The sequence below is a fragment of the Bufo gargarizans genome, chromosome 7 (genome assembly GCF_014858855.1).
Source record: "Bufo gargarizans isolate SCDJY-AF-19 chromosome 7, ASM1485885v1, whole genome shotgun sequence".
NCBI classification, from domain to species: domain Eukaryota; kingdom Metazoa; phylum Chordata; class Amphibia; order Anura; family Bufonidae; genus Bufo; species Bufo gargarizans.
This window is the reverse complement of record NC_058086.1, coordinates 180,487,273-180,504,781: the sequence shown is the minus strand read 5'-3', so window position 1 is coordinate 180,504,781 and position 17,509 is coordinate 180,487,273. Positions and strand designations below refer to the sequence as shown.

Genomic DNA, 17,509 nt, shown 5'->3' with positions numbered 1-17,509 from the left:
TTGTCCAACAAAAATAAGAACCCACGAACACAAGGATCTTCCAGGGCCCACCTCCGAAACAACAAACGCATCTCAATTAAAACCTCCATTATGTGTGACTACCTGGTACTGGGGAGAATACTGGTACGAGCAGATCCTTATCGGTTCTTTCCGCCCAGAAGACCATAAACTGTGACGGCCGAAATGCGCTGGTTTTGATTGACAGGAGTATCAGATTTGTATGCATTTATAACCAGGATTGTGAGGACGTCTGACTGTGACAATAACAGCAAGCAAAATAATCTGTGTGATATGAATAGGAATGAAATTAAATATTCTATATTCATGGCTTTGCTTTCACCAGTAGCACATGATCACAAAAAGACTGGGAAAAAAATAAATGACGAGCTCATCGGGGTGGGGAGCAACAAGATGCAGGTGCTGTGAGAAAAAAAAGGCCCTTCCCAGACCAGGTAGTTGACTTACACTACTATAAAAAAAAAAAAAAAAAATCACATATTAATAGCCTGTGCTATTAAAAATATTCAAATATTTTTATTCTTTTTTTTTTTTTTTTTTAACTTGATTTTTTTGGAAGTCACTCCATGTATTCTACTTCCTGCACGGCAAACAGCCTCGCCTGACAGACCATTCACTCTGACCAAATAAAGCATCACACATTAGACGGATAAGTGCCCTGCTCCACTGTGGATATCTTTACCCAGGCCTAACAATGGAGCTGCCCTACTGTTGTCCCAATTCTACAAATCTACTATTATATTAGCAGATAACATCCGCGCCTCACAGCAGCAGTAAACTGACAACCGATTACCTCTCTTTAGTTGTTGACTTTTCAGACTGTAATGTCCACCTTGTCTGTACCTGTTCCCTGTGGAATCTGTTGGTGCTACGGTACATAAATAAAGACTATCATTATTATCGGAGGTGTTGTATCTCTCTAGAGAACTTCTACAGTAGTGCAATATTTCATTTTCAAAAGGCAAGTACTGATGAAATTACAGAGAAAAACAGACACAAAAAAAAAAAAAAAAACACCTCACCCTGATCGAAGTGGCCCCTTAAAGAAGATCTTAAATCAATACCACTGATGTTTATCACCCTACATGGCCGACGTTGTCTAAGCCAGCTACAACCAAGAGGAGGAGATGGCTGCATGTAATAGCGGTGGTCTCCTCCTCTAGCGAGCAGACGATTGACAGGAGGAAACGCTTCCCTCCCGGCAATCTTCTGTGTAGTAGGGCTCTTACATTGTGCTCGTTGAAATCAATGAGAACTGCAACAGCATCTTCTACAGCAAAATCCACTGTCTTCAGACGCTCTCCTCCCTGACCTGAAAATGTCCTTTATTAGCCCTTTACGTATTATTATTATTATTATTAGGGTGCATTTATCAATGCTGTCACCCAAATAACACTTCATGGGGCATTTACAACACAAACCATCAGAATCGGCATATAGAAAACGTTGCAGCTAGCCACAGTTTCATTCCACAGGTCACCTCATGGCTGGCCCACATGCATGCCAATATCTTCTGCAAATAGTTTAGAACATCCATAATAAATCTGGTGCAATATTTGGTCATGCCCACTTTTTTTCCTCAAACTGTAGCAGTCAAAGAAAGGTCCTAAAAATCGGGGGGAGATGGGCCTGGTTTAGGTTGTGCCACCTCTCAGGCCGAAGAGGGAAAGTCTGGAGGCAGATGGTCTACAGTAACCCTTCCAGTTGCACTGTGTAATAACACTGAGCAAATGTTCATTCAGTGCATGGTGTATACAACTTTCATTTGGCGGGAGAATTGAGGCAGTGGCGCCATGGAGAGCCAGGACCTGACTGGAAGGTGTGATTGTATTTGGGGAAGTGGTGGAGACTGGTGACATTTGCGCCTGTGTAAAGCAAAGGCTGAGATTTCTGTGAAGTGAACAGGTTCCAGTTAGGAGAATAAAGGACTGTTTTATTGCGGGACCCGACTGCTGGGACCCACATCAATCACTAAAACATGGGTCCTTCAGCCAACTGTATAAATGGCACAGCAGTCAACCTTGTTTCATTCATCTCTAAGGGACTATCGGGGGAGGATGATGCTTGGCTATCTTCAGTACCTCCATAAAGATAGATGGAGTAGCAGTGCACAACCGCAGCTCAATTCATACGGGAGGGGGAAGGGGGGACACGGGTCCCCTCTTCTTGTAATCGGTGATCAGGCACTTACCCTTTACCCTGCGAAAAAATGGTTTTGCAGTGGTGTTCAGTGATGCTGAACTGTCTGCGATTGTCTTGGGATCTTGGGATTGTCTTGTGACACCATTTAAGTCCTCAAGCACATGAACATATGCATTTTGCCGCCTGCAAACCACAGATCAGCAAAACACATCCTGCAACTTTCTCACCCCCATCACAGACAAGAATAGGACATGTTCTATAATTTAGAATATTGTAGGCTTAAATAAGTCCAAAGTTAGGCAGTTTCTTTAGTGATAGGGACCCATCTGCGGAAGCCACCTTGACGCCTGGTAGATAGGCCCGACACGTATGTGCGCTAAGAGCTTCCATTATTCATGTATACTCATTTATAGTCGGTATTGTACCACTTTTATCCAGAATGACCCCCATTTCTTAGCTCTATTGTTTGTATATATAATGGTGTGCAGCCATTTTGTTTTTTGTAATTATCTTCAGGATCAGTCATCAATATCTGATCAGTGGGGGTCTGACTCCCAGCAACCCCTCCGATCAGGGGCCCAAGAACAGCACTGTACATGGTCATATCAATCAAAGTGCAGAGGGTGTGGCAGTTGCAGAGGCTCTAAGGCTGGATTCACACGGGCGTTGCGGGAAAATGTGCGGGTGCGTTGCAGGAACACGTGCGATTTCTCCACGCGAGTGCAAAATATTGTAATGCGTTTTGCGCTGAAAAAAAAAAAAAAGGCGTGAGAAAATCGCGCATGTTTGGTACCCAAACCCAAACCTCTTCAGAGAAGTTCGGGCTTGGGATCGGTGTATCTGTAGATTGTATTATTTTCCCTTATAACATGGTTATAAGGGAAAATAATAGCATTCTGAATACAGAATGCATAGTCAAATAGCGCTGGAGGGGTTAAAATATATACACTACGTGCAGAATTATTAGGCAAATGAGTATTTTGACCACATCATCCTCTTTATGCATGTTGTCTTACTCCAAGCTGTATAGGCTCGAAAGCCTACTACCAATTAAGCATATTAGGTGATGTGCATCTCTGTAATGAGAAGGGGTGTGGTCTAATGACATCAACACCCTATATCAGGTGTGCATAATTATTAGGCAACTTCCTTTCCTTTGGCAAAATGGGTCAAAAGAAGGACTTGACAGGCTCAGAAAAGTCAAAAATAGTGAGATATCTTGCAGAGGGATGCAGCACTCTTAAAATTGCAAAGCTTCTGAAGCGTGATCATCGAACAATCAAGCGTTTCATTCAAAATAGTCAACAGGGTCGCAAGAAGCGTGTGGAAAAACCAAGGAGCAAAATAACTGCCCATGAACTGAGAAAAGTCAAGCGTGCAGCTGCCAAGGTGCCACTTGCCACCAGTTTGGCCATATTTCAGAGCTGCAACATCACTGGAGTGCCCAAAAGCACAAGGTGTGCAATACTCAGAGACATGGCCAAGGTAAGAAAGGCTGAAAGACGACCACCACTGAACAAGACACACAAGCTGAAACGTCAAGACTGGGCCAAGAAATATCTCAAGACTGATTTTTCTAAGGTTTTATGGACTGATGAAATGAGAGTGAGTCTTGATGGGCCAGATGGATGGGCCCGTGGCTGGATTGGTAAAGGGCAGAGAGCTCCAGTCCGACTCAGACGCCAGCAAGGTGGAGGTGGAGTACTGGTTTGGGCTGGTATCATCAAAGATGAGCTTGTGGGGCCTTTTTGGGTTGAGGATGGAGTCAAGCTCAACTCCCAGTCCTACTGCCAGTTTCTGGAAGACACCTTCTTCAAGCAGTGGTACAGGAAGAAGTCTGCAAGGTAAGAAAAACATGATTTTCATGCAGGACAATGCTCCATCACACGCGTCCAAGTACTCCACAACGTGGCTGGCAAGAAAGGGTATAAAAGAAGAAAATCTAATGACATGGCCTCCTTGTTCACCTGATCTGAACCCCATTGAGAACCTGTGGTCCATCATCAAATGTGCGATTTACAAGGAGGGAAAACAGTACACCTCTCTGAACAGTGTCTGGGAGGCTGTGGTTGCTGCTGCACGCAATGTTGATGGTGAACAGATCAAAACACTGACAGAATCCATGGATGGCAGGCTTTTGAGTGTCCTTGCAAAGAAAGGTGGCTATATTGGTCACGGATTTGTTTTTGTTTTGTTTTTGAATGTCAGAAATGTATACTTGTGAATGTTGAGATGTTATATTGGTTTCACTGGTAAAAATAAATAATTGAAATGGGTATATATTTGTTTTTTGTTAAGTTGCCTAATAATTATGCACAGTAATAGTCACCTGCACACACAGATATCCCCCTAAATTAGCTAAAACTAAAAACAAACTAAAAACGACTTCCAAAAATATTCAGCTTTGATATTAATGAGTTTTTTGGGTTCATTGAGAACATGGTTGTTGTTCAATAATAAAATTAATCCTCAAAAATACAACTTGCCTAATAATTCTGCACTCCCTGTATATATATATAAAAATTTAACTCACCTTAATCCACTTGATCGCGCAGCCGACATCTTCTGTCTTCATCTTAGCTGTGTGCAGTAACAGGACCTGTGGTGACGTCACTCCGGTCATCACATGGTCCATCACATGTCACCACAGGTCCTGTTACTGCACACAGCTAAGATGAAGACAGAAGGAGATGCTGGCTGCGCGATCAAGTGGATTAAGGGGAGTAAAAAAAAACATTTTTAACCCCTCCAGCGCTATTTTACTTTGCATTCTGTATTCAGAATGCTATTATTTTCCCTTATAACCATGTTATAAGGGAAAATAATAATGATCGGGTCTCCATCAGGATCGTCTCCTAGCAACCGTGCATGAAAAATCGCACTGCATCCGCACTTGCTTGCGCACTTGCTTGCGGATGCTTGCGATTTTCACCCAACCCCATTCATTTCTATGGGGCCAGTGTTACGTGAAAAACGCACAATATAGAGCATTCTGCGATTTTCACGCAACGCACAAGTGATGCGTAAAAATCACCGCTCGTGTGAACAGCCCCATAGAAATGAATGGGTCGGGATTCAGTGCGCGTGCAATGCGTTCAACTCATCGCACCAGCGCTGAATACTCGCCCGTGTGAAAGGGGCCTAGGTGTAACGACAACGCCCCCGTTGCTCCTAGAGGCTCAGCAATGCGGGCACATATGAACATGGGACCAACACAGATGCCTTCAGCTGCCGAGCGCACATGTAACAGGTCAGCAAGTGTCATAGGGACAAAACTGCTGACAGCTGCCCCTCAGGTCCCATAGAACCACATGAACAATACATTACCATGCAAACCACATACAATATCATCATGTGAGGCCTGTGTTCATCTATCTTCTTTTCATGTACATAGCTACACAGTACCCGACAGGTTACTCTATTCATTCTGGATGTTACAGTTGCACTACTGACATATGGTAATTGGTTACAAAAGATTGAATCCTTCTATTTAATCACAAGAATATTCTGCAATATACCAATTTTACAGCATGATCCCCCCCTTCAGAGAAGGGCACTGAATACAGCCACCCATACGCGAGCGACGCGGAGTCTACGCCTAGTCACATCTCACCCGATGTTATTTAAACCTCCACGTGATTTCTTGCAAAGCTGGGAGATAAGTGTTCCTGATTAGGAAGAAATATTCCCTGCATTATGGGCCTGAAGAATGAGTCAGGAAAGAGCTGACGTGACCCTTATGGATGTAATTTCTCTAATTCTCGACATTGTGAGAGATGACGGAGCCTTCTGCTGCTGTGTGATAAAAATACAATCATGTTGCTGCAGAATCCCTTGGGGGCGCGGTCGTCATCATCATCATCAATGGTCAATAGCAAGTGACTGACATTATTGTCCTACAGGAGGTTCTAGAGCGGCTGAGGTCATCAAACCGCACATTATGTGTCGGAGAACAGCAGATGCCAGTTTCCCCGTGGACTAGAATTAGTCACACTGTGATAACTAAGGTATACTTGACTGCGGTGGTTCTGTATACCATCCAAATAATGCCAACCCCTCTAACATTAATTGCTGCGCGTAAATGGCCTGAATTGATGGTTTCCGAAATGCTAAACATTTGCAGTGATGGCGGCGTGTGGGGCATTGAAAAACGGGAGGTGGTGGACACACACACTTTGCTCTTGCTCGTAGAGGATTCATAGGTGGCATCTTTAAAGGGGAAACTGTCACCACGAAAATGCGAAATAATCTGCGGGCAGCATGTTCTAGAGCAGGAGGAGCTGAGCAGAGTGATATATAACTTTATGGGAACAGATTCAGAAATACTTGTATTTCATTCATTTATATTCCTGCTCGTTCTCGGCTTTGAAGTCCAGGAGGCGGTCCCATCAGTGATTGACAGCTCTCTCTGTATACAGTCATAGAGGGAAGGCTGTCAATCACTGGTAGGACCGCCTCCTGGACTTCAAAGCCCAGAACGAGCAGGAACTTTAATAAATTACGGAATCCTTCCTTACTCTGAACAAAAATATAAACACAACCTTTTCCATTTTGCATGAGCTGAACTCAAAGATCTGAAACATTTTCTAAATACACAAAAGACCCATTACTCTCAAATATTGTTCACAAATCTGTCTAAATCTGTGTTAGTGAGCCCAATCTGTACACAATTCCTGGAAGCTGAAATCATCCCAGTTCTTGCATGGCCAGCATACTCACCGGACATGTCACCCATTGAGCATGTCTGGGATGCTCTGGATGGGCGTATACGACAGCGTGTTCCAGTTCCTGCCAATATTCTGCAACTTCGCACAGCTATTGAAGAGGAGTGAACATTCCACAGGCCACAATCAACAACCTGATCAACTCTATGCGACAGAAATGTTACACTGCGTGAGGCAATTGGTGGCCGCACCAGATACTGACTGGTTTTCTACCCCCCGCCAGTAAGGCAAAACTGTGCACATTTCAGAGTGGCCTTTTATTGTGGGCAGTCTAAGGCACACCTGTGCAATATTCATGCTGTGTAATCAGCACCTTGATATGCCACACCTGTGAGGTGGGATGGATTATCTCGGCAAAGGAGAAGCGCTCACTAACACAGATTTAGACAGATTTGTGAACAATATTTGAGAGTAATGGGTCTTTTGTGTATGTAGAAAATGTTTCAGATCTTTGAGTTCAGCTCATGCAAAATGGGGGCAAAACTGTGTTGAGTTTATGTTTTTGTTCAGTGTATATTATTATATATCAGTCTGCTCAGCTCCTCCTGCTCTATAACATGCTGCCTGCAGCTCAAACACCATGTTAAATGTGACATGTTCCCTTTAACCCCTTAGTGACCACTCATACGCCTTTTTACAGCGGTCACTAAGGGGCCTTGGGCTTGGCCGCCGCTTTTTTACGTCGGCCCAGTCTAAGAGCTGCAAAGGTCCCCCGTGCAGCGGGGACCCGGCTCTCACATGACAGCCGAAGCCCTGCTCTAACAACCCGGATCTGTTTAACACTTTACATCCCACGGGCAATGGCGCCCGCCGCATGTAAAGTGCTGACAGAGGGAGCGGACTCCCTCTGTCTCCCATCAGCACCCCACAAATGCGATTGTGGTGTGCTGATATGTGTGAAGGCTGCCTGGGGTCTGATGTAGGCCCCAGACCAGCCTTGGGTAATTTCAGAATAGCATTACCATTAAAATGCAATGCACTATAGGGATAGGGAAAAAGAAATCCCATTAAAAAATTCAGCTTTTTTTCCATTGAAAATACACTTTTCAATGAAAAAATAAATAAAAAATCTTCCCCATATGTTTGGTATTGCCGCGTCCGTAATGACCCGGACTCCATAAATATCACTTAAATTATCCCCTACGGTGAACGCCGTATGAAAAACATATATATATATATAAAAAAAAAAAAGACTGAATTGCTAATTTATTATTAGTGGCCACCTAAAAAACTTAATAAGCGAGCGCCATTTACTCCAAAATGATACTAGTGAAAAACATAAGTCGTCCCCCAAAAATCAAGCCCTCAGACAACTCCATATAAAGAAAAAAAAAAAAAAGTTATGGGTCTTGGAAAGTGGCAATGCAAAAACATTTTTTTCTTTAAAAAAAAAAGGGGTTTATTGTAAAAAAGTTGGAAAACGTAAAAAAAATTCTATGTATTTGGTATCACTGTAATCGTACTGACCCAGAAAATAAAGATATTATGTTATTTATACCCAAAAATTTACGCCGTAAAATTTAGAACGTAAAAATGCAGTGGTATTGCTGTTTTTTCAATCTCCCTACCAGAAAGAGTAAGGGTCCATTCACACGTCCGTTTTATCTTTCCTGATCTGTTCCGTTTTTTGCGGAACAGATCAGGACCAGTTCTGGACCCATTCATTTCCAATGGGTCCTGAAAAAAAAAATCGGACAACACAATGTGTGCTGTCCGTTTCCGTTGTTCCGTTCCGCATGTCCGAATAAATATAAAACTTGTCCTATTCTTTTCCGCAAAAATCGGATCCTGGTACAATACAAAGTCAATGGTTCCGCAAAAAACGGATGACATTCGTATGTCATCCGTTTTATGCGGAATCCGTTCCTGGAAATTAAATTCTGCCCACAGAAATCACTTATTCACTTTTTTTTATTTTTTTCAAAGAAATCCAAACAACTTTATTTGCTTTGTGAAATTTATACATGTTTTCGTTTTTTGCGGATCCGCAAAAAACGGATGACATACGGAAACATTTTCAGGAACAACGGATCCGCAAAAAACGGACCGAAATTCGGGATATAGAAAAATACTGACGTGTGAATGTAGCCTTAGACCTCTTGCACACAGCTGTTTTGTGCCCGTGGCCGTATTGCGGCCCGCATATGCCGAGTCCACAATACACGGGCACCGGCCCATGTGTACTCCGCTTTCACTTCACTTGAATGGGTCTGTAATCACGGAGATGCGTAATGGAAGCACGGATCGGAAGCACTACGGAGTGTTTCTGTCCGTGCCTCCGCACTGCAAAAAAACTTGTTCTATTTTTTTGCGGTGCGGACGGATCACGGACCCATTTAAATTGAATTAGTCTCGATCCGTTATGGCCGCCACACGGATGTTGCTCGTGCATTGGGGACTGCGAATTGCGGTCCCCAATGCACGGAATTGACCCACAACAGCCGTGTGCAAGAGGCCTTAATAAAAGTTAATCAGAAAGTTATGCGTACCCCAAAATGGTGCCATTAAAAACTACAACTTGTCCCGCAAAAAACAATAACATAGTAACAAAGAGCTTAATCCTAACTTCTACAAACCTATGAATGCAGAATCAAACTAATATGAAAAGTTGTTATTCTAAAAATCTTCATCTACTTGCATATTATAAGTTATACCAGCAAGAATTAGTCTTTATGTAGAAAACTATGATTTAAATCAAATCCACCCTGCTGGTCACTAAGGGGTTAAAGGGGTTCTTCATTAATAATGCCATTTTACCAAGTGCCAGCATTCTGTCCCACTAAACTAAGGTTTCATACTTACTTGCTCCCCACCCCTCTGGTCGTCTGCGCTGCCTCCATTGTCTCCATCTTCCAGTGCTGCATGGACATGGTCACTGCTGAAGCCAGTCATTGGCTGCAGTGGAGCATTTGACCATGCCCATGCAGCGCTGGAAGAAAACAGTGCGGGGACTGGAAGATGGAGACACCGGAGGCAGCACAGAGGACCCAAGCGGTGAAGAACAGGTAGCTTAATGGGGGGAGCTCCTGGCCATAAAATGACATCATTACCAGAGAACCCCTTTAAACAGGACTTGTCACCTCTTCTGACAGGTCTGTTTTAGCAACTCACTGCATCCTCATGTAATAACAATTCTGGAGCATCTATCCTTATGACTCTATGATGTGACATCCCTGTATTATTCCTACTAGACGTTATGAATTAATTACTAGCAGTTTGTAATGGAAATCCAGATTGGTGTTGCCAGTTTAGGAGGGGGGGGGGGGGGGGGGTCCCTGCACATCTGACACCATCCAATCAGTGCTGCCAACTGGTAACACCCATCTGGACCTTCACTGTAAACTGCTAGAAATTCATTCAGAACTTATAGTAGGAATAATAAAAGAATAGCACAACATAGAGTCCTAAGAATATATGCTCCAGAATCGTTATTACATGGGGAATGCAGGTAGGTACTAACACAGACATGTCAGAAGAATATACAGGTCCTCCTGAAAGGAGTAGTGCAGGCATACCGTACAGCGCGGGGCGAGGCGACTGATAAGGCAGCCGTTCTATGCCCAGAGATTATAGTGCATCCTAATCTAATTAATAGGACCCCAGTATGTGGTGGCATCCATAAACAACCAGCAACAGCTCGGGCAGGACTATACGAGACACATCAGGGATGTCATGAGCTGTGCCCCAGGGATCTCTTGAATAAAAAAATCCCATCATTCTCTCCCCATTGCCCCTATGGCTTTCATCTTTGAAAACTTAGCATTTTTAAAGGGGTTCTCTGCTTTGGAGACCATTATACCTATCATAAATTGTCCTCCTGCTAGGACCAGCTGTGATCTGTGATCAGTAAGTGTTCCATTTCCCTGCAGCGCCACCGCAGGAGAAATTAAGCATTACACGGTCCCCATATAAATCCATGTGCTGTCTGTGTAATGCAGGACAGGGCATGTCCTCCAGAGCGTCAGACGCTCTTTGTAACCACTCTCCGGTCTGGTCAAGAGATGAGGATCCTAAATAGAGGAGTTGACTTCACGCAGAATTCCCTAATAGGGATCAGCCGTTTTGGACAGTGGATGTGCGTACCAGCTTAATGTAGATCAGCTCCCATGGAAGTGAATGGAGCTGCCGTGCTCTAGCGCCGGAACCTAAACCCTGGATGGAGCCTTATGTCCTGTGTGGGTACCCGAAACAGATGATCAGTGGGTGGTGCAGGGTGCCAGACCCCAGAATAGGTCATCAATAATAATTTAGATTTTTAACGACTGTGATGAGATGATGGATAAAGGGTCCAAAGAGTAGCAGGTTGAGACCTTCCAGACTCCAAGGGTGCAAGTACAGCAAGGCTCTCGGCATTTCACCGCTTTTGGGGAACCACAGTAAGGCCCCTTTCACACGAGCGTGTCCGGATAAGGTCCGGATGCGTTGCGGCAAACCCGCGTGAGTAGGTACCCAATTGCAGTCAGTTTTGACTGCGATTGCGTTCCGTTGTTCAGTTTTTATCGCACGGGTGCAATGTGTTTTGCACGCGCGTAATAAAAAACTGAATGTGGTACCCAGACCCGAACTTCTTCACAGAAGTTCGGGTTTGGGATCGGTGTTCTGTAGATTGTATTATTTTCCCTTATAACATGGTTATAAGGGAAAATAATAGCATTCTGCATACAGAATGCATAGTACAATAGGGCTGGAGGGGTTAAAAAAATAAAAAATTATAATTTACCGTAACTCACCTTAATCCACTAGTTCGCGCAGCCCGGCTTCTCTTCTGTCTTCTTCTTTGAGGAACAGGACCTTTGATGACGTCACTGCGCTAATCACATGGTCCATCACATGATCTTTTTTTACCATGGTGATGGATCATGTGACGGACCATGTGATGATCGCAGTGACGTCAAAGGTCCCTTTCCTGTGCACAGCAAAGAAGAAGACAATAAGAGATGCCGGCTGCGCGATCAAGTGGATTAAGGTGAGTTATATTATTAATTTTTTTTAACCCCTCCAGCGCTATTTTACTATGCATTCTGTATTCAGAATGCTATTATTTTCTCTTATAACCATGTTATAAGGGAAAATAATAATGATCGGGTCCTCATCCCGATCGTCTCCTAGCAACCGTGTGTGAAAATCGCACCGCATCCGCACTTGCTTGCGGATGCTTGCGATTTTCACGCAGCACCATTCACTTCTATGGGGCCTGCGTTGTGTGAAAAATGCAGAATATAGAGCATGCTGCGATTTTCACGCAACGCACAAGTGATGCATGAAAATCACCGCTCGTGTGCACAGCCCCATAGAAATGAATGGGTCCGGATTCAGTGCGGGTGCAATGCGTTCACTTCATGCATTTTATGCCTGTTCCTGTGAATATGCTGGGGTAATAACCCATCCCCCACCACGCCCCGGTGGTGAGGATAGCATAAAAACACCAGTGCAACAAAACTAGATCATACTAGATGTCTTTTTCGTACCCCGGACAACCTCTGGGACTTATGCACGCAATCGTAGTTTTGGTCTGCGTCCGATCCACATTTTTTTGCGGATCGCAAGAGGTCCCATTCATTTCTATGGGTCCACAAAAAACGCCACCCAAGCGCTGGCCGCTCCTCAAATTACAGAACATGTCCTATTCTTGTAAGTTTTGCGGACCAGAATAGCCGATTCTAGTAGAAAATGCAGCATGCACGCGTTCGGTATCCATATTTTGCAGATTCCTGGTCTACAGACCGCAAAATTGATATGGTGGCGCGGTCGTGTGGCATTCTGGGCGGGGCTAGCTGCGGTCAAGAATCGCATAGCGAATTAGGCAGAACTGTATAGCCGGGATGAAGGTGCCGCATGGGCCATTAAAAGGGTTTTCTGAGATTTGAGGATAGGTCAACAGTATCTTATCGGTGGGGGACCCCGGCCGATCGGCTGTTTGAGAAGGCCCCGCTTCTCCCTGTTCGCCAAGCAGAGCGCCGTACATTGTATAGCATCTGCGCTGGTCCCATGTTCATATGTGCCCGCATTACTGAGAAGAATGAGGTTTTATTATATGCAAATGAGCCTCTAGGAGCAACGGGGGCGTTACCATTACTCCTAGAGGATCTATTCTCTCTGCAACTGCCGCGCCCTCTGCACTTTGATTGACAGGGCCATAGCCATACAGTGCAAACACGATCACGCCTGGTCCTGTCAAACTGCAGAGGACGCAGTAATTTCAGAGAGAGCAGAGCCTCTAGGTGCAACAGCGACGCCCCCGTTGCTCCTAGAGGCTCAATTGTATGTATCAACACATCATTTTTCTCAGCAATGTGGACACATATGAACATGGGACCAACACAGATGCCTTCAGCTGCCAAGCGCACATGTAACAGGTCAGCCAGTGTCATAGGTACAAAACTGCTGACAGATGCCCTTTAAATTCACTACCCCCAGGGCTCCTGCACACGGCCGTTGCCATTTTTGTGGATCCGCAAAACACAGTAATGGTTCCGCATTTTGCGGAATGGAAAGTCCTGCCCTCTGTAGAACTGTCCTATACTTGTCCGCAAATTGGACATGTACTATTTTTTTGCTGGGCTGCGGAAAGGACATACGGATGCGGACAGCACACTGCGTAGCGTCCACATCTTTTGCGGCCCGTTGAAGTGAAAGGGTCCACATCCGACTAAAACCGTTGTCGTGTGCATCAAGATACCAGGATGGTAAATGAAAAGCACTGAAAAAAGCCTTAATGATGATCTGACATAAAGGAAGGAAACGTAATGTAGTAGTAGAAAAAGAGAAAATAAATCTACACAGCCGTCACATAATCCAGCCTCCTAAATCACCCTCTGCCGGCATGTGGCATTGCAGTGAATGAACCCGTCACCCTATGTGCACCCATGGCCGTGCCTGCGAGTGTCAGAAAGCCAACGCCATAAAATATTAAAAAACATCCCTAGAAATCTACTATTACATCTCATCCCTATAAGAATAGTACAAGCCGGCCACAAAAAGGCACCGAGCGGACAGGAGAGGAACATGAATGAGCAGCAGAGCACAAAACGGAGACAGCAACTTTTATCATGACACTGATACAGTATGTATCCATGTGTGTACAGCGCCGGGTACAGGCTGCACACTGCAGGCAGGAGCCATGGAGGGGACACGCAGAGCACACATGGGAGACCAATACTGTACATGATGTGTATAATACAAGAGCCACACACAACACACAGCATGCACTCAGCTACATCAGACCTATAGCACACAGTCAGGTGGGCAGAGCACACAGTCAGGTGGGCAGAGCACACAGTCAGGTGGGCAGAGCACACAGTCAGGTGGGCAGAGCACACAGTCAGGGGTACAGAGCACACAGTCAGGTGGGCAGAGCACACAGTCAGGGGTACAGAGCACACAGTCAGGTGGGCAGAGCACACAGTCAGGTGGGCAGAGCACACAGTCAGGTGGGCAGAGCACACAGTGATGTATGGAGCACACAGTGATGTATGGAGCACACAGTAATGTATGGAGCACACAGTAATGTATGGAGCACACAGTAATGTATAGAGCACACAGTAATGTATGGAGCACACAGTAATGTATATAGCACACAGTAATGTATATAGCACACAGTGATGGGTAGTGCACACAGTAATGTATATAGCACACAGTAATGTATGGAGCACACAGTAATGTATATAGCACACAGTAATGTATATAGCACACAGTAATGTATATAGCACACAGTAATGTATATAGCACACAGTGATGGGTAGTGCACACAGTAATGTATATAGCACACAGTAATGTATGGAGCACACAGTGATGGGTAGTGCACACAGTGATGTATATAGCACACAGTGATGTATATAGCACACAGTGATGTATATAGCACACAGTAATGTATGGAGCACACAGTAATGTATATAGCACACAGTAATGTATATAGCACACAGTAATGTATGGAGCACACAGTAATGTATGGAGCACACAGTAATGTATGGAGCACACAGTAATGTATGGAGCACACAGTAATGTATGGAGCACACAGTGATGTATGGAGCACACAGTAATGTATGGAGCACACAGTAATGTATGGAGCACACAGTGATGTATGGAGCACACAGTGATGTATGGAGCACACAGTGATGTATAGAGCACACAGTAATGTATATAGCACACAGTAATGTATATAGCACACAGTAATGTATATAGCACACAGTGATGGTAGTGCACACAGTAATGTATATAGCACACAGTAATGTATGGAGCACACAGTGATGGGTAGTGCACACAGTAATGTATATAGCACACAGTAATGTATGGAGCACACAGTGATGGGTAGTGCACACAGTAATGTATATAGCACACAGTAATGTATGGAGCACACAGTGATGGGTAATGCACACAGTGATGTATATAGCACACAGTAATGTATAGAGCACACAGTGATGTATGGAGCACACAGTGATGTATGGAGCACACAGTAATGTATATAGCACACAGTAATGTATGGAGCACACAGTGATGGGTAGTGCACACAGTAATGTATATAGCACACAGTAATGTATGGAGCACACAGTGATGGGTAATGCACACAGTGATGTATATAGCACACAGTAATGTATAGAGCACACAGTGATGTATGGAGCACACAGTGATGTATGGAGCACACAGTAATGTATATAGCACACAGTGATGGTAGTGCACACAGTAATGTATATAGCACACAGTAATGTATGGAGCACACAGTAATGTATATAGCACACAGTAATGTATATAGCACACAGTAATGTATATAGCACACAGTAATGTATATAGCACACAGTGATGGGTAGTGCACACAGTAATGTATATAGCACACAGTAATGTATATAGCACACAGTGATGGGTAATGCACACAGTGATGTATATAGCACACAGTAATGTATGGAGCACACAGTAATGTATGGAGCACACAGTAATGTATGGAGCACACAGTGATGGGTAGTGCACACAGTGATGTATATAGCACACAGTAATGTATGGAGCACACAGTAATGTATATACAGCACGCAGCATGCACTCAGCTAGATCAGTGATGCACAATACAGGCAGCACAGACACAAGAGCATCCTGTAAACCAGAGGAGGCATCCAACCGCCTCATGTGAATGAACGCCCATGATTTGTGCAGGCTGCAGCAGGAGGAGGCTGCCCTGTTAGAATAAGAATATTCTAGGGAGGCTGAGGAGGACCCCGCGCCGCCCGGCTCACCTCTCCCGGGACGAGATCCCAGCCTCTGTCCTCCCAGGAGCCTCCCCGGATCATGTCTGAGGGGAGCGATGTGACAGGAGGAGGTCAGCGCCCGCACCCTCGGCTTCTTCACACCGTCTCCCCGAGCCGGGAGCCGACAGCCCCCATGACTCAACACTCCCAGCATGCTCCGGGGCCGAGGACGCAGCCGGGCGCTAGGGGGCAGCAGGGAGCGCGCGGGATCTCCCCTCAGCCCTCGTAGTAATATACATGGAGAGGAGGCGTGAGGGGCTGCGGGGCCCGGAGATCACCGGGGTGAGGGGCTGCGGGGCCCGGAGATCACCCGGAGTGAGGGGCCGCGGAGCCCGGAGATCACCCGGCGTGAGGGGCCGCGGGGCCCGGAGATCACCCGGCGTGAGGGGCCGCGGGGCCCGGAGATCACCCGGAGTGAGGGGCCGCGGGGCCCGGAGATCACCCGGAGTGAGGGGCTGCGGGGCCCGGAGATCACCCGGAGTGAGGGGCTGCGGGGCCCGGAGATCCCCGGCGTGAGGGGCCGAGGGGCCCGGAGGTCACCCGGAGTGAGGGGCTGCGGGGCCCGGAGATCACCCGGTGTGAGGGGCCACGGGGTCCGGAGATCACCCGGCGTGCGGGGCCCGGAGATCACCCGGCGTGAGGGGCTGCGGGGCCCGGAGATCCCCGACCTGTTCTGTAATAATCAGTTATTAGTATCTATATATCTGTATATTATTATTATTATGTTTTATTTATATAGATAAGATAGATGTGCGATAGATAATAAATAGATGATAGACAATAGGTGGTAAATCGATAGATCTGAGCTGAATAGCTAATAGATGGACAGATAGATACACAATAGATCAATGGAAGGAGATGCATATTGGATGGAGAGGAGATAGGTACATAGATATATAATAGATATTGGATAGATGAATAGATAGCAGATAGGTGCTATATGATAGATACATATTAGATAGATGAATAGATAGTTTATAGATAGAAACCATTAAAAACCATGGAATATGGATATAATATTAGGAGCACAGATCCAGAAGATGATGGGCAGATATCAGGGGCTGGATTGTACATGTGCCATAGATTAGGGGAGGGTCTCGCCCCCCTTGTAGATGATGTGCCCCTCTCTTCAGGACCTGCTTCACTTTTGGAGGTCAGATGGATGTCAGTTTTGTGCTGCAGGAAGTGGTACAGATCTATGAGGTGCGGAGCCTGCACTACTGCAGCACCTGTGTCCTGGAAGCCTGCACTACTGCAGCACCTGTGTCCTGGAAGCCTGCACTACTGCAGCACCTGTGTCCTGGAAGCCTGCACTACTGCAGCACCTGTGTCCTGGAAGCCCGCACTACTGCAGCACCTGTGTCCTGGAAGCCTGCACTACTGCAGCACCTG

The 17,509-nt window shown here is 45.4% G+C and overlaps 1 protein-coding gene across 4 annotated transcripts in view; it reads right to left on the bottom strand.

The window, feature by feature from the left end:
* Positions 1-16,247, bottom strand: part of ERC2 (ELKS/RAB6-interacting/CAST family member 2) — an 881,888-nt gene extending 865,641 nt beyond the window's left edge. For all 4 annotated transcript variants that reach the window (XR_006390837.1, XR_006390839.1, XR_006390838.1 and 1 more), the window contains exon 1: positions 16,106-16,247. The gene's annotated coding sequence lies outside the window, so the exon portion shown is untranslated. The remainder of the gene's footprint in view (positions 1-16,105) is intronic.
* Between the last annotated feature and the right edge of the window lie 1,262 nt (positions 16,248-17,509).